Source organism: Mugil cephalus, chromosome 3, assembly GCF_022458985.1.
Source record: "Mugil cephalus isolate CIBA_MC_2020 chromosome 3, CIBA_Mcephalus_1.1, whole genome shotgun sequence".
NCBI lineage: Eukaryota > Metazoa > Chordata > Actinopteri > Mugiliformes > Mugilidae > Mugil > Mugil cephalus.
Genome location: NC_061772.1, coordinates 30,050,912 through 30,075,784, shown reverse-complemented (window position 1 = coordinate 30,075,784; position 24,873 = coordinate 30,050,912). Strand labels below are relative to the sequence as shown.

The window sequence follows — 24,873 nt, the reverse complement described above, 5'->3', positions numbered from 1 at the left end:
AAATGGGACCGGGTCAGGACCCATATTGCCAAATGCGATGTCAATATGTCACACCGTTGCTGGGATATGAGCTCACATCGACAACGGCCCCTTCTCCGCCACATTGGATTTGCTGTGGTGGGCGTACAAATGCGATGGCGAGGACGGCAATGAGTAACTTTTGTGCGGCTTGGTCTAAAGATAGTCTGTGCCGATTTTCATGAGAATCGGACAAAATTTGCGACACGTGAAACTTTTTAAAGGTTTTTGACAAAATCCAAGATGGCGGAAAATCTATCATGACGCATCATGACGTCATAGGGTAGGCTGAACTCAGCATCATCCAAGGATCACAAAGATACGTTGTTTGTAAATTTCGGGCGTATGGTTCAAAAGTTACATGCGCAAATGTACTTCCAACTTTGACCCATTGGTGGCGCTAGAGTGTACTTACTGGCAACATGTAACTCATGCAAATTAAAGATCCTACTGTCCTTAATCAGTGTGCAAAATTTCACAACTTTTTACCCCAGGTTCTATGGGCTGCCATAGACTCCAATGGCAGAAGACGGAAGAAGAAGAAGAAGAAGAAGAAGAAGAAAACGTAGTAACACAATTGGTTCTTTGCAGCTTCACTGCTTGAACCCCAAAATTTAGCTGCATGCAGCAATGAGGGGGTCCAAGCACATGGGCCAATCGGCCATAAGGCTAGATGATAAGTTTCGAGCGCATCGGTGAAGGATTGGTGGAAATACGAGCTGACTTCCTGGTTGGCGGTGAATTTGATTGGTGGTAACGGGCAAACGTTTCGTGCGGATCCGTTTGAAGATTGTCTCTGCTGATTTGCATGAGAATCATACCAAATGTATGACCTGTGAAACTTTTTTCAGGGGTTAATGTAGCTATGCTCCAAAATCAACTTTCTGACTACAGTTATATGTTAGTTTACATGCAGTGGAAGAAAACCGAATAACTGTGCTCCTCATCACACTAGGTGGCGATATGTGTATTTTCAGCGGATTAATACCACGTTAATACTGCTTGTTTTCCGATTGATGTATTATGTCATATCATAAATAAGAGTCGTTCATGCGGCAGACCGGCATTTCAAACAACAATCATAGGAATAGTACGATATTTTTAAGTGTCGTAAGTAATGTTGTTGCTAGTTCTGGTGCACGTAAAATATGCTGTATGCTGTAGACGGTTATTCTAACGGCTTGGATGGTTTTGTTCTGGGGTTGCACGGCAGAGCAGTGATTATGGCGCATGCGCATACACATTATTCAACTGAAAACTTCGATTCACTTTATACATGCTGAGAAAATCGGATTTTAATTGAACTATCTGGGTGTCTCATTTGAACTCCGATTTTAATCTGAGTAACGTGTATACATGAACTTAGGTTCTCCTGTTATAGTCTGATTAAGGCAATAAGTTGTTTTTTTTTAGACCCTGTAAACGTATAGAGTACGGCCATGGAGAGCAGGAGCAATTACACAACTACCAATGTTGACACGACAGGTGTATGTGTTTGTGTTGTCATTAGCGACAAAGTTGTGTCTTACTTGTGGACTTAATGTGCTTGTGCAACACTAAGTCATGGGTCTTTTGTATTATTTAAAGAGTATCTCAGTGTGTGACCTCTGAGAGATTATTTGATTTCTTGATTACTTGATTTCTGCATTAATAACGCAGGAATACATAGATTAGAATCGTCATGTCTTTTGTCTAACAGTGCATAGTTTTTGTCATCAGTAATTGGCTATTGCTTTACGAGTACTTTAGATTATATAGTATATAATACTATGCTATGTGCGTTCATGCAGGACATTAATTTGGCAATTGCTTTAACAGCATGAAGGCGTATTGTCGTAGGTGTCTGTATGTTTGTGTTTATTCACGCATCACTATTCCTCATAGAGTCAAGCATTACAAGGTTTATTGTCAGATGCAATGACAATAGAATTAAAACCGTCGCGTAAGGCGTAATAGGTTTCCCTCCGCGGGAAAAGTAGTTTCTCAGACTAACTGCGCAGCATTCAGACAACCTGTCAATGGTGTAGTTATGTTTTGTACTGTATTCATAATATTGATAAGGATTAGGTCAAAGTATTTATCGTATTTATCGTTTCAGTGAAGAATTAATTTGACAGCATCAAGTGTTGTTATAGAAGGCATGGATATTTTGGTATCCATCCGCAGGTTAATATGAAACTGCTGCCTTTTAATGTTGTGAAAAGTCTGTTGTTTGCTTCAGAAAAGGTGAGTTCGTCTGTTTGACTGTGAAATGTTTAATGTCAATAAAAAGTATAGAGGATAGGAACGCGTTGTAAATATTGTGCAAATGTGTGTGATTTATCCAGAAGCTTTGCTTTGAGTAATGTCATTTGACATTAATACATTTACATGACCTTGGCCTAGTAAGGTTGGCACCATGTTGTGAAACATCGCAAATAGACGGTGAGTAGTAGGTGAGCATGGAGCATTTGTGTAGCTAACATATTGTCATTTCATATTGAAGTTATGTGTTGTCATGTATAAGCAATTAATTGTTTCCAGTTTTAACCAGTAAGAGTGGAGTTTTGATATGTGTGTTGCCAAGGTACCTTAGTTGAAAATTTGTTGTAGACATATATGCAGTGGCGTAAGACGGACAACGTAAGTGGTGGTGTGACTGCGTATGTAGCAAATTGTCTTGCTTTGCGAGGAGTTAATTATGTTTGTAGCACGCAATTTGTGGTCACCGAAGGCTGGTATATGGTTAATTTTTGCACGGACTTCTTCGCTGTTTGTGCACTTTGGGGCTGAAGTCAGTTACCGTAGAAGGGGCAATACACACCAATTATAAACGCGGGATTGGAGTGAAAACTTGCACAAAATGTTGGTGGCATTCCTTTATAGCCTTTTTTTGTTTGTTTTTAACCTCTGTTCAGTATGCTAGGTATAGTTTATTACATGAAAACTGGGGCTTGGGAGTCAGTGTAGGCATCGTTTACATCGACGTAAAAACTGCTTGGATGTAAAGTGTGCAGGGGACAACTCGGATCTTACACAAACATGGACTTTTTAGTGAGTAGTGGTAATGTGAGAACGTCTGTACTAAACGCAGTTTTGTAAAAGGCGTGGGAATATCTAAATTTAAGAGAAACAGACTCTGTAAGTTGTTATCTATAAAATGTATAAATGGCCAATCATTCAATGATAACAGGCATGCACTAGCATTTACAGATTGTCCAGTTGGTGTTTCATACGTTTTTTTGTTGTTGTTGTTGTTGCATTAGTGACAGTTTTATTGACATTATCTGTAACAAAGCAGTTGGGTGCTTTATTTTTTTGTTTTTATAAACAATTGCTATCTTTTCTACTTGTTACCTGATGATGTTGTGACTGTCCCTACGTGTAATGTTGATGCTACAGTGCAATTTCCCAGCTTGAGATCAATAAAGTAGATCTGTCTGTCTGTAGCATCAGAAGGTTTTAGTTTGCATATGTATGTTACTTAAATTTATTTTTGTCATTTTGACTCTAAGGTCATGACATATGTATAGGAATGGCATGAAAATAATGTTTCATGCATATATTTAGATTAACATATGTCAATTATTATATGGTGCATTAATGTGAAAATCAATGATCATACTTTTGGATAGTAATTAGGTGGAAGTGGATAAGTAATTGTTACATCAAATAAAGGATGCTGTGGCAAAACAGTTGTTAGCTTAATGGTTGAAAAGGCATTGTTGTGCATACTTGTAATGAAAACTGCTATCAGGCTGTTATGTGGAGACAGATGTAGTGTTTTAATTTGGTGGTTCCTGTAAGTGGTGAGTACATGTGACTACATTCAATATGTTGCTTAGGTCTAAAAGCTCTAATCCCACATGCTTGCAATGAGGAATGAAAATTTTCTGTGGTGTCATATATAATCATGTTTTATATATTTCTTTGTTAAGGATGTAGCAATTATGTTTACTGTTGCTACAGCGTTATTGGCTTCTTATCAGATTGTATTGTTATCATGTAACAGTGCCAAGTTATATTTTAGGAGTAACAATTATTGTTGTAAAAGGAGTAGTCGATAAATTGATCAAATTAGTTTGTTGAAGGAAGACATAATGTTGTAACCGGGTTACACCACTAAACCTTTCCAAATGAAACCAGCATTTGCAAATATTGTTGATTCAAAATTGAGCATTGAATATTTACAAGTGTTTTTATACTAATTTTAACGTTGTATGATTATTTGTTTCATGACATAGCTGAGGTGCTATTGTTTTATGTGTATTCTAAGCATAGATCATTATGACCTAAAAATCTTTTCTGTTGTGTTTTGTCAACTTTTATAGAAACACATAGACTTATTGCAGTTGGGGGGTCGTTAATGTCCTGCTTACAACATGTTGCATGCTCCCCTGCATCAAAACATTACAAATAGTTTGAAAAGGGGGGCTTACGTCTGTACACATATCACAAGTTTGATTTGTTAGTAAGGATTATCTACGTTAATAGAAATGTACAGAACTGCTGTTTATTATTCTATGTTTGATATTATATCAATGTATTTCAGAGGGTTTTGAGAACAATATTACACATTTTCTTCACAACTTACCTTCTTGGCACTATATTTTTGTGGTTACATCAATATGATCATGTTATGTAGTAAAATGCTAATGTTCTGAGTTTTATACCTGCCACTATCTTACTTGTAGCGGAGTGTTGTACTTCACATTTTATCTGTGTTCACCATTAATGATGTGTTTAACTTTGTGGAAGATATCATAGTAATTTTATATAATCAAATAGCATTATGATGCTTCTCTTGGGGTGGTATTATTTTTAAACTTTTGTGTTATGGTGCCAAACAAGTATAAAAATGTTAACTTGGTCAGAGGCAGTCTTTATATTAACAGGAAGCTGGCACTAATGCATGTCATGCATTTTGCAAAATGTTAAATTGAAATGAGCTATAGGGTATCTTTATTTGCTAGGAAATTATTGTTTTTTCACAGCATAATGCTGGAAATGATAAAATATGTGCCCTCTTGTATCCAAAGCACATGTCAATATTACAACTGATAAAATGATTGCAGTGTTGCTGTATACGATGCATGGCTTACTCTGTTTGACGGTCACCAATTCCACACTCCAAGCACTATAGCAGTCCAGTGACAATCTCATCTATCCCTGTTATCACAAACTTTAGGCCTAAGAAATGCACTTCTGATCTCACCAGTTCCGCTAACCTCAGTAATCTTGTCCATATCTCTCCAGTTATCAGCTCCCCACACAGAAATGCACCTATTGGCTCAATTAAATGGCTCTATCATTTTTAATAAATGAACTCATTAGTACCCACAGTCTAGACTTCACTGTACTTACTGAAACCTGGCTGGATAAAAATGGAACTGCTACACTCATTGAGACTAACCTCCAAACTTCAATTTCTTCCATACCACCAGAACTGATAGGAGAGGTGGTGGAATTGCTGCTGTTTTCTGTGACGTTTATGGCTGTAAGGGAGTCCACTTTGGTGAATTCATATCATTTGAATACCTTGTCAGGACACTGCAAACCTACAGTCTTAATAAAAACTGTTTACCTTCCACCAAAATCCAAATGTGGATTTCTGGAAGATTTTTTCTCAGCTATTATCTAAAGTTTCCACCGATTATGACTGTCTTGTTATATCTGGTGACTTTAACATTCACATTGACATTGAAACTGATCCAGATGCCATAAGCTTTAATAGTCTCCTGGAGGCATTTGACCTCTCTCAACATGTCTGTGGACCCACCCACAATAAAGGACATACTCTTGACCTTGTCATCTCAAAAGGACTTAACATTACAATGTCTCTTGTTGTGGATGTAGCTTTTTCTGATCACTGTTGCATTTATTTTGATGTTTCTGCTTTCCCTGTACAACGTAACAGCTCTCGATTACTCAAAAGATGCATAATTAATGACAATACTATCCAAAGCTTTCAGAAGAATGTGAAAGAGATGTCGCTATCCACAATATCTTCAACTGGGGACCTTGTGGACAACTTCAACTCAAAAACACAAAGTGTCTTTGACAAAATTGCACCATTCAAAACTAAATATGTAAAAAAACCAAAGGCTCCCTGGAGAAATGGAGTGGACATCAGATGCTTAAAGAGAAAGTGTCGTCAGGCAGAGTGACAGTGGAGAAAAACAAGACTTCAGGTTCACAATGACATTTATAAGAATAAACTGAATGACTATAACAAAGCAATCAAACAGGCTAGACAATCATTCTTTTCTAAAATTATCAATGAAAATATAAATAATAGTAAAGTGATTTTCTCCACTGTTGATAGACTTGTTAACCCACCATCAACCATTCCCTCTGAAATGATGTGCTCAGAAAAATCTGATCAATTTTCTTCTTTCTTTAATAACAAAATCATTTCTATCAGACAAAACATTAGTGCCCTTAAATCTAGCACTGAACTCACCATTCCTTTCTCCAGGAACTCCACCTGTGTCATGTCTCACTTTAACTGTCTAGATCTGACAGAACTTGACAATATTGTTGGTCAGCTCAGGTCCTCGACCTGCTGCCTGGATCCTCTCCCAACTCCATTTTTCAAAACTGTCTTTAACTCCCTAGTACCAGAGGTTCTACATATCGTTAACTGGTCTCTTCAGTCAGGTATATTTCCCACGTCACTAAAAACAGCTGTCATCAAACCACTTCTGAAGAAGAACAATCTGGATCAAAGTGTCATTGCAAATTACAGGCCCATCTCCAATTTACCATTCCTTAGCAAAATACTTGAAAAACGGTTTACATTCAGCTCAAGAATGATCTGGCATCAAATAGCCTTTTAGACACCTATCAGTCTGGTTTTCGTCCCCACCATAGCACAGAAACGGCACTTATTAAAATTTTAAATGATCTACGTATAAACACAGACTCCAAAGAAATCTCGATTCTTGTTCTACTTGATCTTAACTCTGCGTTTGACACCGTTGACCACAAAATTTTACTGAAAAAACTTGAAAGGTGGGTTGGCTTGTCTGGCCCAGTTCTAAATTGGTTCAGAACCTGCCTTTATGATCGGCAGTTTTATGTCTCCATCGGTGAATTCAATTCAAACAAAATGAACATTACATGTGGGGTACCTCAAGGGTCAATTCTTGGACCACTGCTATGTTCAATCTCTACATGCTTCCACCCTCTCATGTCATACACAAACATAATCTTAGTTACCATAATTATGCAGATGATTCGCAACTTTAAATTTCACTACACCCACATGACCTATCACCCATAATATCCCTTACTCAGTGTATCAAAGATATTAATCAATGGATATCAGAAAACTTTTTACAACTAAACAAAGACAAAACAGAAATAATCATCATTGGTGCACAGACTCAGAGACTGAAAATCGCAGAACATCTCAACTCTCTCTCTCTTCATAGCAAAACTGAAGCAAGGAATCTGGGTGTAAATATCGACAGCAATCTAAATTTCAGAAGTCATATCAATCACATTACAAGATCATCTTTTTATCGTCTCAAAAATATCTCCAAATTGAGGGTCTTTCTGTCAAAATCAGACTCGGAACAATGAATCCACGCATTTATAACTAGTACATTAGATTACTGTAATGGTTTATTCACTGGACTCCTGAATTCAAGTATTCCGAGGTTACAACTAATTCAAAATGCAGCTGCACGTATTCTGACTGGAAGCAAAAAATATCAACACATCACACCCATTCTTAAATCTTTGCACTGGTTACCTGTTAGAACAAGAATGAGTTTGAAAATACTGCTCCTGGTTTATAAAGCACTACATGGTCTAGCACCTCAGTACATCACAGATATGCTCATCACTTACACCCCAGCAAGAACACTTCGGTCAACAGACAGTGGCCATTTACTCATCCCTCACACCAGATCCAAAGAAGGGGAGGCAGCTTTTAGTGGATATGCCCCACAAACATGGAACACCTTGCCTGACACAGTTAGACTTCCACATCAGTAGCCATCTTTAAAAACAGATCTTTTTTCAACAGCATTCTGCTGAGCTGTGTGTGTGCGTGTGTGCATGTGTGGTTGTGTGAGTTTAAGTGTGTATGTGGTGAAAATGGCATACATATTATTGTTTACTTGCACTTATACCTTTCAGTTGATTCCAAACTGATTTTTATTTAAATGTTTGTATTGTAACTCTGTATACCTCTTGTAAAGCACATTGAGTCTGCCTTGTGCATGAAATGTGCTTTATAAATAAAACTGAATTGAATTGAATTGATATAGAAAATATGTGATGTTACAATTTGTTGTCTGCTCTGGTTTTTGTGTTGTAGATGCTGTGCCCAAAGAAGAGCTACCCAGAGGGTGCCTGTAACGAGGTTGGACGTTCTCGCATAATAAAAGCCCAACCAAATTCCACTCCAAATGTCTCAAAGTCTGGAAATGTCTCAAAGTCTCCAACCAACTTGTGTGCGAATTGTTGTGGGAATTGTTGTGCGAACATGTCTGAACATCTGCATAACAAACATCAAGAAAACCAAAAGCTAAACTGTGATCATTCTTCTGAGAACCCAGTTCTGTTTTGTGTCAGTGACCAAACTGATTCTGATTGTTCTTCTGTGGCGATCTGGATGATGTGTTGATTATGGGAACTGGTTTGTACATGTCAATGTGCACACACATTGCTGTGTCTGAACTACCTAGGCAACAGAGAATTCAATTCAATTCAATTCAGTTTTATTTATATAGCGGCAATAACAATACAAATCGTCTCAAGACGCTTCACAAAAACCAGCCTGCAACCTCCAGAGCAGCCTGAGGGTGACGGTGGCAGGAAAAACTCCCTTTTAACAGGAAGAAACCTGGAGCAGAACCAGCTCATATGGAGGAACCATCTGCTGAAGACCAGCCAGATAGAAACAGAGAAGATAGAGAGAGAAGAAGAACAGGAGAAACAAGATAAACATACTTCTGTCATAGATACATACATCAAGCTGAAGGAAACATGTAGGATCTAGTAATATAACACATAGCTGATGATCTGTGACAGTTTGTGAGTGTAACAGGAATCATGGGCAGGTTGGTGAATTGTTCATCTAGGTAGGAGTGGACAACTGGAGGAGGACATGAAGACTGGGACAGATGTAGTTTATGGAGCTCCACAGGTCTGATACACAGACTCCAGACCATGAAGACTGGGCTGGTTGATGAGGCCACGGCAGCAGATGTAGCTTAGAACTCCACAGGTCAGATATTCAGCACTCCAGACCAGAGACCTCACAAGAAGATGGAGGGGAGAGAGGGAGACACAGTGGTTAGTAGATTTTATAAGAAATAGAAAATAAAATGATGAGATATTAGAGGACATGAGCCAGAGAAGAAAGAGGAGAGGACACGTCCTCAGTGCATCGTCCCCCTGCAGCCTAGGCCTATAGCAGCATAACTAAGGGATGGTTAAGTCCAGCTCTAACTATAAGCTTTGTCTAAAAGGAAAGTCTTAGTCCTGACCTTAAACGTAGAGACTGTGTCTGCCTCCAGAACCCAAACTGGGAGCTGGTTCCACAGGAGAGGAGCCTGACAGCTGAAGGCTCTACCTCCCATTCTACTTTTAGAACCTCTAGAAACCACAAGTAGACCTGCACTTAGAGATCGTAGTGATCTGTTGGGACAGTCTGGTTCTATGAGGTCTTTCATATATGATGGAGCTAGGCCTTTCAGGGCCTTGTATGTAAGGAGGAGGATTTTAAATTCAATTCTAGATTTTAAAGGGAGCCAATGAAGAGAAGCTAATACTGGAGTAATATGATCTCTCTTGCTAATTCCTGTCAGTGCTCTTGCTGCAGCGTTTTGAACCAATTGGAGGCTTTTTAAAGAATATTTGGAGCCAGACAGTAATGAGTTACAATAATCCAGCCTGGAAGACACAAATGCATGAACTAGTTTTTCTGCATCACATCTCTGCATGCGAGAAAGGATGCTCCTAATTTTGATGATATTACGAAGGTGAAAGAAAGCAGTCCTGGTCACCTGCTTTATGTGAGAATTAAAGGACATATCCTGGTCAAATATAACACCAAGGTTTTTCACAGTAATACTGGAGGCCAAGGTAATGCCATCCAACAAAAGCAGGTGATTAGATAATGAATCTCTGACATGTTTAGAGCAAAATACGATAACTTCAGTTTTGTCTGAGTTTAAAAGTAGAAAATTACAGGTCATCCAAGCCTTTATGTCTTTAAGGCGCTTGGAGTTTAACCAGCGGATTAGTTTCATCTGGTTTCATGGATAAATATAGCTGGGTATCATCTGCGTAGCAATGGAAGTTTATGCCGTGGTTTCTAATAATATTGCCTAAGGGAAGCATGTATAATGTGAATAATATTGGTCCTAGCACAGAACCCTGTGGAACCCCATAGCTTACTTTGGTATATATAGAAGAGTTGTTGTTTACATGGACAAACTGGAATCTGTCCGACAGATATGATTCAAACCAGTCTAGTGCAGTTCCTGTAATCTTGATCACACTTTCAAGTCTCTGTAGTAGAATATTGTGATCAATAGTGTCAAATGCAGCACTGAGATCTAGCAGGACAAGTATAGAGACAAGTCCATCGTCTGAAGCCATGAGGAGATCATTGGTAACTTTAACCAGAGCTGTTTCTGTACTATGATGAGCTCTAAAACCTGACTGAAACTCTTCAAACAAACCATTCCTGTTTAAATGATCAACCAACTGATTGACAACAACCTTTTATAAAACTTTAGAGATAAAAGGAAGGTTGGAAATTGACCTATAGTTGGCTAAAACATCTGGGTCAAGAGTGGGTTTTTTAAGTAATGGTTTAATTACAGCAGTTTTAAAAGACTGGGGCACATATCCTGTTAATAAAGATAAGTTTATCTGATTTAATATGGAGGTATTAATTAATGGATAAACATCCTTGAGCAACTTAGTTGGGATGGGGTCTAGAAGACAAGTTGATGGTTTAGATGCTGTGATAACTGAAGTGAGCTCAGGAGGATCAATTAGGGAGAAAGAATCCAAATATTGACTAGGTCCTACAGAGGTTTCTAATGCCACTGTACTTACATCTTTGACAGATGGAAGGGTGCTATGAATTTTATCTCTAATGCCAACAATTTTATCAGAGAAGAAGCTCATGAAGTCATTACTGCTGAGGTCTGAAGGAATAGATGCTCAACAGAGCTGTGACTCTTTGTCAGCCTGGCTACAGCTGAAAGAAATCTGGGCTTGTTCTTGTTTTCTTCTATTAACGAAGAATAATACGCTGTCCTAATCTTACGGAGAGTTTTTTTTTATAAGTTGTTAAACTATCTTTCCAGGCTATGGAATGTGGAATGTGGAATTATGATTTTGTAATAAACTTTGCTGAATCTTGCACTGGATCTGTCAATGTTGATGATTATGACCAAGCTTTGTGTGATGTGGCCATGCCTTTTGATGAAGCATTACAGTGGGCGCTGTTTGGTAATGATGCATGTTTGTTGACAGTTTGTGCCCGGACATGTGCTATAGTTAATGAAGGTGGAAGATTTGCCTTTGTGGATTCACATGCAAGCACAAGAGTTAACCAGCAGGGTCAGATGGCAAGTTGTGTTGTATACTTCAGCTCTGCACAGTCTCTAGTTAGCTTTCTGTATGACTATGCACGATCTTTCTATGTGAAGACACCGCGGTTTGAAGTGAGAGGAGTTGAAGTGGTTGCTAACGTCAATACTAAGACGCTATCACAGACGACCGAGGCCTTGTCCAGTCACGTGACCAACACAAATACCGCAAACAGTCGTCCACTGTACAGTCAAGTGGTGAAAGGTGAGCGGAAAGTCTGTAAGCAACAGTCTGTTGTTGGTGGGCTGACTAATGTATGCGGCTGCACGTCATGTTTGTAAAACATCTTCTAACGACACGCGATCACAGATGACGGAGCCATCGATCAGTCACGTGACTACAACAAATGCTCCAAACAACAGTAGGGCCGAACAGCCGCCCGCTGTGCAGCAAAGTGGTGAAAGGTGAGATAATAATGTGAATAATATTAATGATGAAGCAGTAAGTCCCGTTAAACTGAAGTTCAATCCTAACGTGAACAGATCTTTGGATGCTACAGATGATGTCATCGTGAGCCATGTGACAGTTGCCAAGCAGACTTTTAAACCCTTAACTCAGCAAGACCGTGATGACATGTGCCAGAAATTAGGACTGTCTAAAGAAAATGCTGACGAAGACCAAATGTTAACAGATGTAGATGATATGGGATGTCCTTGCAAGATTTAAAACATAAAACCAGATGGAAACTGTTTTTATCATAGTCTGGCCTTCAGTGTTTGTCAAAATGAGGAGAATCATTTGAAAATTAGACGAGCTGTTGTGCGACACCTTCAGAGCAATAGTAGTAAATTTGTCAAATATTTAAGAGATGAATATACATCTGTGCAGGACTATGTGACGAGATCAAGAATATACTGCCGTGGTTCATGGGCAACAGAAATTGATATATTTGCTGCTGCTGATTTACTGCAAACAACTATTTTTACCTTCAATGATAAACGGAATATGCACAGGCCTGTTACATTGTCACAGTCATGTTTACAGAACTGTATTTATTTGAATCACTCTGGCAATCACTACGAAGTTGTAATATGTGTCAAACCAAAGGATGCAGGAAGTCCATGTGCTGGAATGTTTCGGTCTGTGAAGAGTGAAGACAACTTGAGAAAAACACGCAAAAGAAAGTTACTCTGTGAATCAGAAAATATTCACGCTAAGAAAGAACAGTTACGATATCACAGTGACATTGACTATAAAAAAGAAAACTTTAAAGTCTTAAAGATAAATATATAGATGAGTTCATCAAACGAGCCACACGTGAGTCTGGTCGTGACTATTTTGAAAAGCTGACCAGATCAAATCCTGAGTTTAACAAGTACAGACTTGCATTTTATCGGAAAAAATACAGTGTTGAGGACAAATATCAGAAAAGAAAGCGCGACAGCTCTAAAGAAACGTATGGATAAAATACATCTTTCCAAGCGAGAGTACGTAAGTATTCTGAACTGAAATACAAGACAAACAAGACTTTTCAGACTGATGTGCGTGATTACTCTAAAGCCAAATACAAGACCAACATTACGTTTCAGATTATAGTCGCATGAAATACAAGAACATTATTTATCAGGACAAAATCAAAAACGACAACAAGAAAAAATACAGAACCAACAAAAACTTTCGTGCAAAGCAAATAAAATATCGGCGTGAGATTTATGCAAGGTGGTCAATGGTCTTGCTCTTATATAGCGCTTTTCTATCTACTCAAAGGTTCTCAAAGCGCTTTTACAGTCAGAGACACATCCACCCATTCGCTCACACACATTCACACACCAGGGGTTCAGTGTCTTGCTCAAGGACACTTTGGCATATGGGACACTCGGGGGATCGAACTGCTAACTCTTCGGTCCATGGACAACCCGCTCTACCTACTGAGCCATAGCCGCCATGGCAAAAGAAACAGGAAGACATTTATTGTGCTATCGATAATTTCCATGAAGACGTCAGCCATGGTCCTGAATATGTATGCTCAGTTTGTCATCGTTTTCACCCAAGCTCTCTGGTCAAATCTTCTAGTCTCTGAGACTCATCTTGAGCCTTTTGACAAGTCTACAATACAATAAAACACTTTTTCCACCTTCTAAAAATATTAAAAAAGCGAGGAAAATCATAAAAATCGTAGTATGAGATTAAGTTTGCAAACAATATTTGCTCTGTGTGTAAATGTGGCAGGAAAACATGACATTGTCACACGGCATCTGGTCAATACCTTGAGATATCTGCTGGATAATGTAAGATGAAGGCCATCCTGCTTCCGTCGGTTCCAACCAATGGTGTGGATCGTAAGCATGTCATTCCGGGCTTTAAAAGAACATACCGGTACATTACAAGGGGAAAAGTCCAAGTAATGGTCATGGTACATGCATTTTAATAATAGAATAAAATTAGAATTAGAATTAGACATATTGGAATATACCATACTATTCAAAGTAGCAGAATGAAAAGAGGAATAAAAGACTAGAATATATTATACATGAGGAAAACTAACCAGATTTTGTCATGTACTTGGTCGTGAGAGCACATGGAGAAAGATAGATGTTCACCATTTCCACCTCCTCCCCTGCAGTTGTTCCAGCACCCTCCTGATTCCTGCCACTCCATTTGATCTTACAAACCACAGGGACATCTGTCTTATATATTTTTGAAGTACTGAAGCAATTACACTTGTTTTGATTTTGAATATATAGTACCTCACACTTGGTGGAATGGGCCCTAGCATGCATCACAGAAAGGAATGGACTCATCTGTAGCAAAGGTCTGAGGTCTATCATGGACACTGCCAACTTCTCCAGGTAGGGCCAGTATTTGCACGCAATATCTGTGGCTGCCTGGAGCTCCTTCTGCAAGAAAAGGGGATAGGCAAATATTTCCCCCCTGTACATATTGAGAGCCTTGAGCAGCACTCCATGTCTTCAAACGGCGACTTCAAGGCCCTCTTCGTCCAGATTGCTTGCTCTTCGGGGAGTCTCTCGTGCAGCAGACAACTAACTGGCTCCACAGATTCCTCTGCCAGCAGTCTAGATGAGAAAATATTCTAGTTAAAACTGAGATTTCCTTAACTTAAATACTTATTATATTATATTATATTATATTATATTATATTATTATATAACAGACAACAACTGACTTTAAAGACTAAAACTATTAAATAAAGTCATATATCTCAAAAGTTTGGCCATTTAATGTATTTAAATAACAGTGCAAATACTACAACACTTTTAACTTTGCTCTGGACGTCCTCAACAAAATGTTGTACGTCACTGTCCTTTGAAATGAAAGTGCCATCAAAATACGGCTCCTCTGACCTTAATGAGAAAAGAAATAAAATTATATTCATGGCGTCTCAGAGATTATTTATTCAGTTAAATTTAAAAAGTGTAAATTAATCAACCCTTTGACTGTCGGTTGCCATCTGCACAGAGAGCCAGCATGTTTGGTGTACATGCAGGGCAGGTGAACTGTTCAACACAGGCCATATTGTCACACTGGAACTGGCAGAATGTATACTCCAGGAAGCTTCTCTGGAATACGTCTCCATGTATTTTCCCAGCCTGTCAATTTGAAGGTACATGAAATGGCTACAGTAATATTCTCCAATCTCTCTCTGCAACTATTGTTCGCACTGAACTTACCCTTCCAATGAGTAGTTCTCCTCTCCAACATCTGCAAAAAAGCTTGCCTGGACAAACTGGGAGCAACAGTTTTCATTTCTTCAAATGTGCTGAAGACACCAACTGAAAACAATGTCTCAGCATTTACAGTTCCTGGCCAATAGCCACTCTTTATAAGGTCACTTCTGTCAGGTCTCCACTGTGTCAGACACAATCTGCACAACAAATGTGGCATGTGCAAATCACACTGGCCTAAAAACAAAAAGAAATAGAGTAATATGTGGTTATTTTGAGACATACAACTTAACAAAAAAATAAAATATAAATTTTAGCCCATAACATTTATGCAAACCAAGATAACTGCTGGACCCGCTGACTCAATAATGTTTTCTGGAACACAGGTGCAGAGCTGGGAAGGTCTCACTGTAGGCAACAGTTGCACTGAAAAGATAAAAATGTATTTAATTGAGATTAGTATCAAAACTGAAAAGGTCAAACACCACATTAATCCCTTTATCAAAAAGAAGAATACCTCGATTGACCAGACAGTATGTGCCATCCTGTTCTACACAGCACACTGTTGGCTTAATGCAGGCATGTCAAACTCAGTTTGGCTCTGGGGCCGGATCCAGACTTTCTGTTCTCAGGTGGGCCGGATCAGCAAAAGAATGTCAACTCCAAATATTTAGCTTTGTTTTTCAGTACTATGCTTTAACATTTAGCCTACATTTGTAGCCTACCCTACATATTATAATCACGGATGACAAGGGATCTTTTCTAAGCACAACACATTTATTCAAAAACAATGGGAAAAAAATGATTTTGCATGTTTGGCCGTGAATGTGTTAACAACTGGTTTATTTTAACAGTTGAGTGAATGCAGTTTTACACCTGAACCAACTCACCACACTAAACAAACTCAAGTGGGAGCTATAAAAAAAATATTTTCGCCTTAATTGTCATACTGCTTTGAAATAAATAAAAAAAGAAATACAAAATAAAATGAAATAAAAAAGTTATAGCAGTGCATGGGCAATAGGATTAGACTACATCAGATCAAACTACTAGGCTGGGCCTACTGAAGTTGAGAATATACTGCACAATATTAATTGTCTTTAATATGACATACTTGTCTTTATGATGAGTGGCGCCGAATATTAAACTCTTTGAACACTGCAACTTGCTGATTACATACCAAGCACACTGGTTTTGCATTCACTTTTGTGAATAAATACTTCTCGGTCCATTTCTCCTGGAAAACTCTGCACTCCGTGTCCACTCTTCTTTTTTTTGACAGTGCCATTTTGGGAAGGGTGTGTTGACCGATAACTTGTTTAGTAGTGGTGAATGGTGAAGCAAGATTGCCGGTTTATTTTTACTTGGACACATCACGTTGCGAATGTTTATTTCCTGTGACTAACTCGTGTCAGTGCCGCATGCTTGACGTGAGCGCTTTTACACATTTACTGCCCTCTAGCGGCCGGAGGGAGCATTTGGTTTGTATTTATTTTAAAAAATCACAACTTTTAATAGAAATTAGCTAGAGACTCGCTTCTTTTTTTGACATACTCAGAAATTTATGCCGGGCCGGATTAAATGACCCAACGGGCCGGGTCCGGCCCGCGGGCCGTATGTTTGACATGCCTGGCTTAATGGGTTTGTAAAGTGCCTCAATGCAAGACTCCCGGTTATAGAGTGTGAGTTTTGTATGTATGCGTACGTCACATTTCATACACAGGCACTCGTCTGGTAAACAGTCTGTGTGGTAGGACCGTGCTTTCCGCCACTCGTCTTGAGCAGCAAACTGACGCAAGCACCATGATGTGGAGGTTGAAGGCTGCTCTTCCATATTCGGAACACTTGCTGTTGTCAGGATATCCTTCAAGCTCTGAACACAGATAAAACAATATAAACATTCCTTCACACTTTGTCCTAAGTTAATCACAGTTTAATTTATACTTATTTACAATTAAGTATAATCGTACCAAATACATTTTGACAACAGGTGTCTTGGGTGAAATGAAGTAGAAGCTTTCTCAGAGGCAACAGAAACTGAACAGATTTATAAAGAGGAAAGACAAAAAAGACAATCTGTATAAAATATACAGCACATATTATAACATAGCAGTTAAAAGGCTGGTTCAACTCCATTTCTTTGTATTTGTTTGGCATTACAGTTGTTGACATTTGAGCATATGTAGTGTAAAGATGTTTCCGGTCCTGGAAAACATATTTTAACAAATGTAACAGATCCAACGTGTGGCCTTTTTGGCCTTTACACGTTTCCGGTTCTCTCCACTTCTACTTCTTTTTACGAGTCGACGACCATCTGCATCTCTCTCCAGCCATCGGAGCGTAGCCTTACTACGTTCAGGTGCTTCTTCTTCCTTGAATGAAAAGGCGAGCATTGTATGAGAACACTGAAATTCAGAATACTTACAAATTGCCGCATGTTAGTTTTATCACAAGTACTTTAGACTCACTCTTAATTCAGCCAGAAACAAGTCTGCTAGGAAAATAGCATCATCCACCTTCACACTGTCTTGCTCATCAGCCATTTTAGGCAGATGCAGACAAACACACAGATAAACAAACAGTGTGTGTGTGTGTGTGTGTGTGTGTGTGTGTGTGTGTGTGTGTTTGATTGTGTGTGTATGTGTGTGTGTGTGTGTGTGTGTGTGAGTGCAGTACAGGTGTGTTTAAGAGCCGTTGGTTTCCTATATATAAAAAGCAAAGGAGAGGTGAGGGGGAGGGTAGGAGGTGGTGATATTCACGGGAGCTGTTGGACAGAAGAAGATAAAAACATGGTCAGTTCTCTTGCAGCAACACTTTCTAGATTTGACAAAGAGAAAATACTGAATTCTTAGACATCTCCATCGTGTCAACTACAAGCATGCGTGCAAAAAACTGGATATTGTGGACATCACAGATCTACAGGGTTGTAATGAATTCATCTAAATGAATTAAATATGACGTGTAGACATAAGCTTGTGGCTGCACAACTAACTTGTAGGAATATGTAATGTAATGTACAGTGATATGTTTAATCCCTTTAAAATACGCATTAGTATGTGTTCACCTCTCGTAACGTAATGTTGACATTAATACAGGTTTCCTCTTACTAATTTTAAGCTGAAAAACACTTTCATGCGACGTTAGTAGTAAAGTTCATTGCTAAAATAGCTAGCATTTGCTAACCCAATAACGTTAGTCTACTCCTCCAGTTTAATCTCAAGTTAAAAACCTTCGGGTGTCTACCGACTCTCATCAAATCCAATTAACACGATAAGACACATAGGCCAAAAACATCTCCAACAAAAGGTACACAAAAAAGAAAATCAGCAACATATCATCAACTTACCGGTGGGTCGGGATCTGGAAAAATGTCTGACTTCTTCCTCTGCTTCTTATCAGTTGTTGGCAATGACATAAAGACTGCCATCTGCTGGTGTAGCACGTTCACGTCGCGTTCATGTCGGTGTGTCCTCCATACGCATGTGCGAAACAAAAACGTAACACTGACACGCAGTGGCCCAGGGACCGGCGGATGTATTACACGCTTTGGCATGATACTGGGTTGCCATACTGGGTTGCCATATGGCACATCTGGCATCCAAGGCCACGTGGTACACCTGTTATCCAAGGCCAGGTGGCTCATCAACAGTGACCAAGACAATTTTCTAAGTGTATAATTGGTTAGAATAAGGGGCTTGTGAGGGTCTGCCCCATGTAGGGGATGGACAAGGGTGTGACTTGTGACGTCCCAAAGGTATAAAAGACAAGAACAGTAGCCCTCGCACCTCAGAGCGGGGTTGTGGTGACCAGTTTTTGTCCTGTGATGCTCCTCTCCTTCTTTGCCGGCAATGAAGATCATTCTGATGCTCTGGACTCTGACTCCTGATGATTTTTTGAGACTCCAAAGAGAAGATTCCAGGCTGAATTGAACATTTGCCAAGGACTAATTTTTACAAGGGTCTCCTATTTCTATATAATTTGACACAACACAGCTATGTGCTATATTATTAGATCCTACATGTTCATCTTGTTTCTCCTGTTCTTCTTTTCTCTCTATCTTCTCTGTCTCTAACCGGCTGGTCTTCAGCAGATGGTTCCTCCACATGAGCTGGTTCTGCTCAAGGTTTCTTCCTGTTAAAGGGACTTTTTCCCTCAGGCTGCTCTGGAGATTGCAGGCTGGGTTTTGTGAAGCATCTTGAGACAATTTGTATCGTTATTGGTGCTATGTAAATAAAATTGAATTGAATTGAATCTGCATGGCCAAATTTCACAAACTCTTAGCAAGATAAAACTTTACACTTCCTGAAACTGGATCAAACGGGCCATTTAATAAACTGAACAATTCCAAATTGTTCTTTTAAATTGGTATGAAATTTCTGCCCTGACGTACAATATCTGCCCTGAACCATTCTTTCTTTGTGTCTGGTCACATCACTATTCTGAAAGAAGACACTGCTTTCAGGGAATATTGTTTCTATCTAAGCAATGTCTGCAACAATGTGTAGATAGGTGGTATATGTCAGAGTGACTCAATCAATCCTTTCCCTTTTCTTGCTTATAACATCAACTCTTAGAGAAAGTTAATTCAACTTGCTGCCTCATATCTCCTACACTCTGGCAGGAGCCACAAGAACCAGATAATCAGTGTTGTTTATCTGCTGGGGGTCATAATGTTCATCAAATCAAATCATACTTTATTTATATAGCACTCTTCATGCAAAACAGAAAATGCAACACAAAGTGCTTCACAAATAAAAACATAAAACATTACAAGAAACAAATCAAGAACAAAAGCCTGATTAAAAAGATGAGTCGTGAGCCTCTTTTTAAAAGTATCAGCAGTCTCTGTGGCCCTGAGGTTCTCCAGCTGTTCCACAGTCGGGGGCCATAATAACTGAATACTGCCTCCCTGTCTGTCTTAGGTCAAACTTGTGATATTGTTAAAAGGCCGGTGCTGGAGGACCTCAGGGTTCGTGAGGGTTGATACAGTAAAAGTAGGTCAGACAAATAATAAGGCCCAAGAGTATTAAGACATTTAAAAACTACTAAAAGAACCTAAAAATCGATCCTGAAGCAGACTGAGAGCCAATACAGCGATTTTAAAACTAGTGTAATGTGCTCTCGCCCTCTGGTCCTCGTCAGGACACGAGCAGCTCAATTCTGTAATAACTGTAAATGGTAAATGGTCTTTTTAGGAAGACCAGAGAGCAGAGCATTACAATAATCCAGACGACAGGAGATAAAAGCATCAGCACCTCTGTGTTAGCCTGAGAGAGATACAGGTGGACTCTGGATAACCTATCTTTGTAATACTTTTGCTGTGCGAAGTAAAAGTTAGCTCAGAGTCTAAAATCATGCCCAGGTTCTTTACATATTGCTAAAGGTTAAAATACTGTAGTTTTGGTAAATGTTTTTCTCTCTGGCGTTCAGGACCAATGACTAAAACCTCTGTCTTATCCTGGTGGAGCTGCAGGAATTTCTCTGCCATCCATGACTTTATATCTAAAATACAGTTTAAAAGGGCATCAACAGGCCCTGGTTAATGGTTATTCATTATATCGACTTCTTTATACAGGGTCGCTAGAAATGTCCGCATTTATTTTCTATGTATGGCAAGATGCCACTAAGCTGTGCCGCCTGATATTATTTTAATATCGTGTTTTTTAATGTTATTATTATTATTGCACAAATGTCATTCCTTAATCCACGACCCCTGACCTCTTTCGTCTAGCTACCTTAAGCCGCCTACGGGTAATCTGCGGTAACATAATGTTTCATTAGGCTGCTTTAAACAAAAAACGTGATCTGCTTATGTGTTTTCATTCAAACCTTTCTGCATAAAAACAAACCCAGCTAGAGCACTAAAGATTTGCCTGTGTTCTTCTTGTAGTTGCTGTCAAACCATCTCCTGACCTCTGACCCTGAATCACCTCACCAACCCAAAGGCACTTTTAAGAGCCACATCTCTAGGACCACGCCGTGCCACTTTGGTGGCCTGTTTCATGTGTTTGTGTAATGTGCTCAGAACATTGATAATCAGTCTGATTATGTATGTTGGTTTAAATGGAAATAAAGTGAATAAAGTGACACATCTCTATCTTTTTATCCATCTGTCTTTCTATCTCTCTATCTGTCTGTCTGTCTTAATGTTTTGTCTTTATTACTGTCTTGTAGTGTGTCTGTCAGTGCATCATAATGCCGGGAGGGTCTACAAAAAAGACTTGCCGCTTTTGCAAGGGAATTTTATTTTGCGCCCCGAAGGTGTGTTGTCACTGCAAAAAGGAGCAGCCTCTGAAGCAGCGCCTCAAAAAGAAGCTTAAGAAGTTTGATGAGAGGCGAGAAGAATGGGTGGTTGGCCGTAAGAAGAACCACAACGTGGCATCCATCAAGGAACTGTTAAACTGTTAAACTGGAAACATTTGAAGGTTCTGTGGTACACATGGGAAATCAAAGTGATCCTCGTATATTTCTGTGCATAACAAAAATACCAACATCACTACAATAGTGTGTAATTGAACAAATGAACTGCATTCATACTATTATAACATAAAATGTATAAATCTATAAGTTTTGTCTATATTTTGAATACATTCACAAATTGTCATTTTTGATGCTCCAGTTTATAGTTATCTAAATGAAAAATACATATATTGTTATACACATTGCACCCTACTTTTGCTGTTTGTATTAATTGTTCGTGTTTGCACATACATTACTATACAAAAGTTAAACTCACCATGAAGTGAGACCATCCTAAATGGTATTTGTCTGGATGCTCTCCTCAGTAATGTCGTATTTCTGTCAATAATCAACGTGTTTAGTTAATTTTGTAGTTTCCATTCCAACTAATAACACAGAATTTTGTCATTGCAGCTTAAAAAACTTCATGCTTTTGGTTACAAACCTATAATTCTCCTTGGAAAGAAGACAAAGGAGCAAACAAAATGTGAAGTCCTAAGCCCTCGCTGCAGTCTGAGCGCCTTTGCCCAAGACTACCTTCAAAAAATAGGTTCATTTTATGAGTACCTTTGTGAAGGTGAGATGCATGCATTATATGTTTAACAAGGGCTATTATTAATCTATGAAATTATGTGTTGGAAAGGAATTATGGATTTCTTCAGCAGAAAGAGTTTTCATTCTACACTTCATAAGACAACTGACTCAAAACTATTGTACCTGTCCACTGCCACTGCATCTGTAAAGTTATTCAGGGTTTGAAAGTAACAGCATACATTTTGAGTTGAGAGTATGATGTTTATTTTGATAATGAGCTCCTGGCAAAATGCACAGATTTAACCTTTCAGTGATCGTCTACCTTCATGAGATGCAGAACAAAATGGTACCAATATACAGAAGCAGAGCTAAAGATATAAATTAATATAAATTGTCCATTAACAAACTTGGAGGCATGGAGTCTAAAGTTAAGCACAAATGTTAATGTGAAATAAATAGTTTAAATTCTTAGGCTTGATTAAAAACAAAATAAGACAAGAAAGTTCTTGTATCCCAAAGGATATTCTCAAAGTATAAATAGTGTGAATGGAGTAAACACAAATGATTCAGTATATAAATGACAACTTGTAAATTTCATAAAGGTGAAAAGAATAAACTAAAGGTTAATTTATTTTGTATATTACAGAATAGGAATAATGAGCCTGTGATGTGCAGGGGGTTGAGTTTTGTGGATTGTGAATTTACCTTGCTGGTGAAAGCAGTAACAGACGAGGGGGAAGTTGTCCACACACAGACACATAGACCAGAGTTGGGAGCAACAACTAAACGCTAGCAGGTGAAAACAACAGCTCTTACCACATCTATGTATCATTAGCTCACTTTCTGTTGCTTTCTTTTTTTTTTTTAGCAAACACTCACTGATTGTTCATTTGCCCTTTTGATTTTAAGTGGCGGCAAAGGTTAGTTGTGGACCCACCTTTTGTTGAAAGCTTTGTGTAACCAGGGTTAGTTAAACCCCAGTTAATTGTAGTTGCTTTGGAAATGTATTTTTATATGATCTATTTATGTTCTAAATGTTTCCCTCAAAATTAAATGCATGACTATTTTTCACAAGAGTGGAGCAGTAAAAACATCTTCTCCTATAAAAAAAAAAACTGTATATGTGTTACTGCCCCTTTAACAGAGGTGGCAGTTGTTGAGCGCTGTTTTCAGTGAGCCAAAAGCTGACAGGTGTGTGCATCGTACTTTAGCGCAAATCTTTGCAAGTCCACTGACCGATGCATGGTGCGTGTGTAGATGTGAGAAGAGAAAAAAGAGGAAAAGTTAGAATTGAAATGATAAAAAACTCAGAAGTCATGAAACTAAACGAGAAGAGACTATCAGCGAGCTGCGAGTTCGAGTAGGACGACGTAAACTGTGTAAACAGTTGATTTCCCGGTGAGTAACGATCGATGTTTACATTAGCATGCTAATTTGCTATCAGAGTGCTAAACACTGAAAATAACTTAAGTTAGCCTTGAACTCTCTCTAAAACCAGTCGGGATAAACTCGGAACAGGTTGGAGTAATGTATTAGTGTCAGAAGACTATGTTTTGTGCTTTATGAATCTTGTGTTGTTATTTTTATTACTGTGAGTGAAACTCTTGATAGTAGGCTTGGTGCAGGCTAATGTAATCAGTGTTAGGCCTCGGCAGAAAAAAATTCATGCAGCTAAGCTAGTGAGTGTGTTGAGTTAAAATGGTGTTTTGTACTGTTGTGAATAGTAAAGTTAATGTAATTCATGTGAATAATATGAGTTATGTTAAAAAAGAGAGGGAGGGAAACAGAGTTATTTTGAAATGTTTATGTGAATTCATGTTATGGTTACTATGAGTTAAGATAGATATTAAAAATTCATGGAAAATGGTAGTAGAAGAAAAGTGAAATTTACACTGAGAAGTAGTACATTTATTTATTTACATTCGAGTTGACCTTTTTATTATGGACTAAATGAGATCATTTTCCTGCATGGTTGTGTAGGCTGTTTTTTTTTGAGTCCTTCGCCTGGGTCCTCAGTCCTTGGTTCCTACCCTGTCATCCATCCCCATCTCCATCCCAGTGGCTACTTTCCCTTGGACGTGAGGTCATCCATATCTCCATCCACATCTTCATCTTCACCGTGATACTTACCATTGGACGTTCACTGTTAAAGAGGGCGGTAGGACTTTGAGTGCACTCGTTTTATTTTATTTATTTGGGCCCATTTTTCCATTTTTTTCCTAGTTTTTTATTCATTTGAACTTTTGGGACAGTTTGCTTTTCAGTACCTGAGATCTCAGAGGTTTTTGTTACTTGTATTCTATATATTTTTTTTGTATTTTGGGTTCAATTGTGGTTGAAAGATCTTTGTATAATATACCTCCTTTAAACTTTCAGTCTGTTGTGTGTTATTTGGGGTAGACATTACAGATCTAAATCAAAATTTAGTTGAGTAGATACCAGTAGTCTCCTCATCGAGTCTAGAGTTAGAGTTGGTCCTCATTTCCTGTTTGATATTAACCCTGTCTTAGAGTGACAGGTGCAGGGAAGGGTTACATTTGCTTTGGAAATCGTGCATACTACAGCTTCATCCGAAAGGAAATCAAACTGTGTCCAGATGACACTTGTTTTTCTTGGCTCACTCATTTTGTTATCC

The 24,873-nt window shown here is 38.6% G+C and overlaps 1 protein-coding gene and 1 long non-coding RNA gene across 2 annotated transcripts in view; one reads left to right on the top strand and one right to left on the bottom strand.

Moving 5' to 3' along the window:
- Window positions 1-24,873, top strand: part of LOC125005220 (NACHT, LRR and PYD domains-containing protein 3-like) — a 203,968-nt gene that overhangs the window by 76,954 nt on the left and 102,141 nt on the right. The gene's annotated exons all lie outside the window — the stretch shown is intronic.
- Window positions 9,233-15,474, bottom strand: LOC125005249. The gene is made up of 7 exons (XR_007112433.1): window positions 15,252-15,474; window positions 15,011-15,170; window positions 14,834-14,924; window positions 14,310-14,636; window positions 14,108-14,225; window positions 13,829-13,920; window positions 9,233-9,268 (listed from the first exon to the last, which is right to left on the bottom strand). It is a non-coding gene; the product is annotated as an uncharacterized LOC125005249 (long non-coding RNA).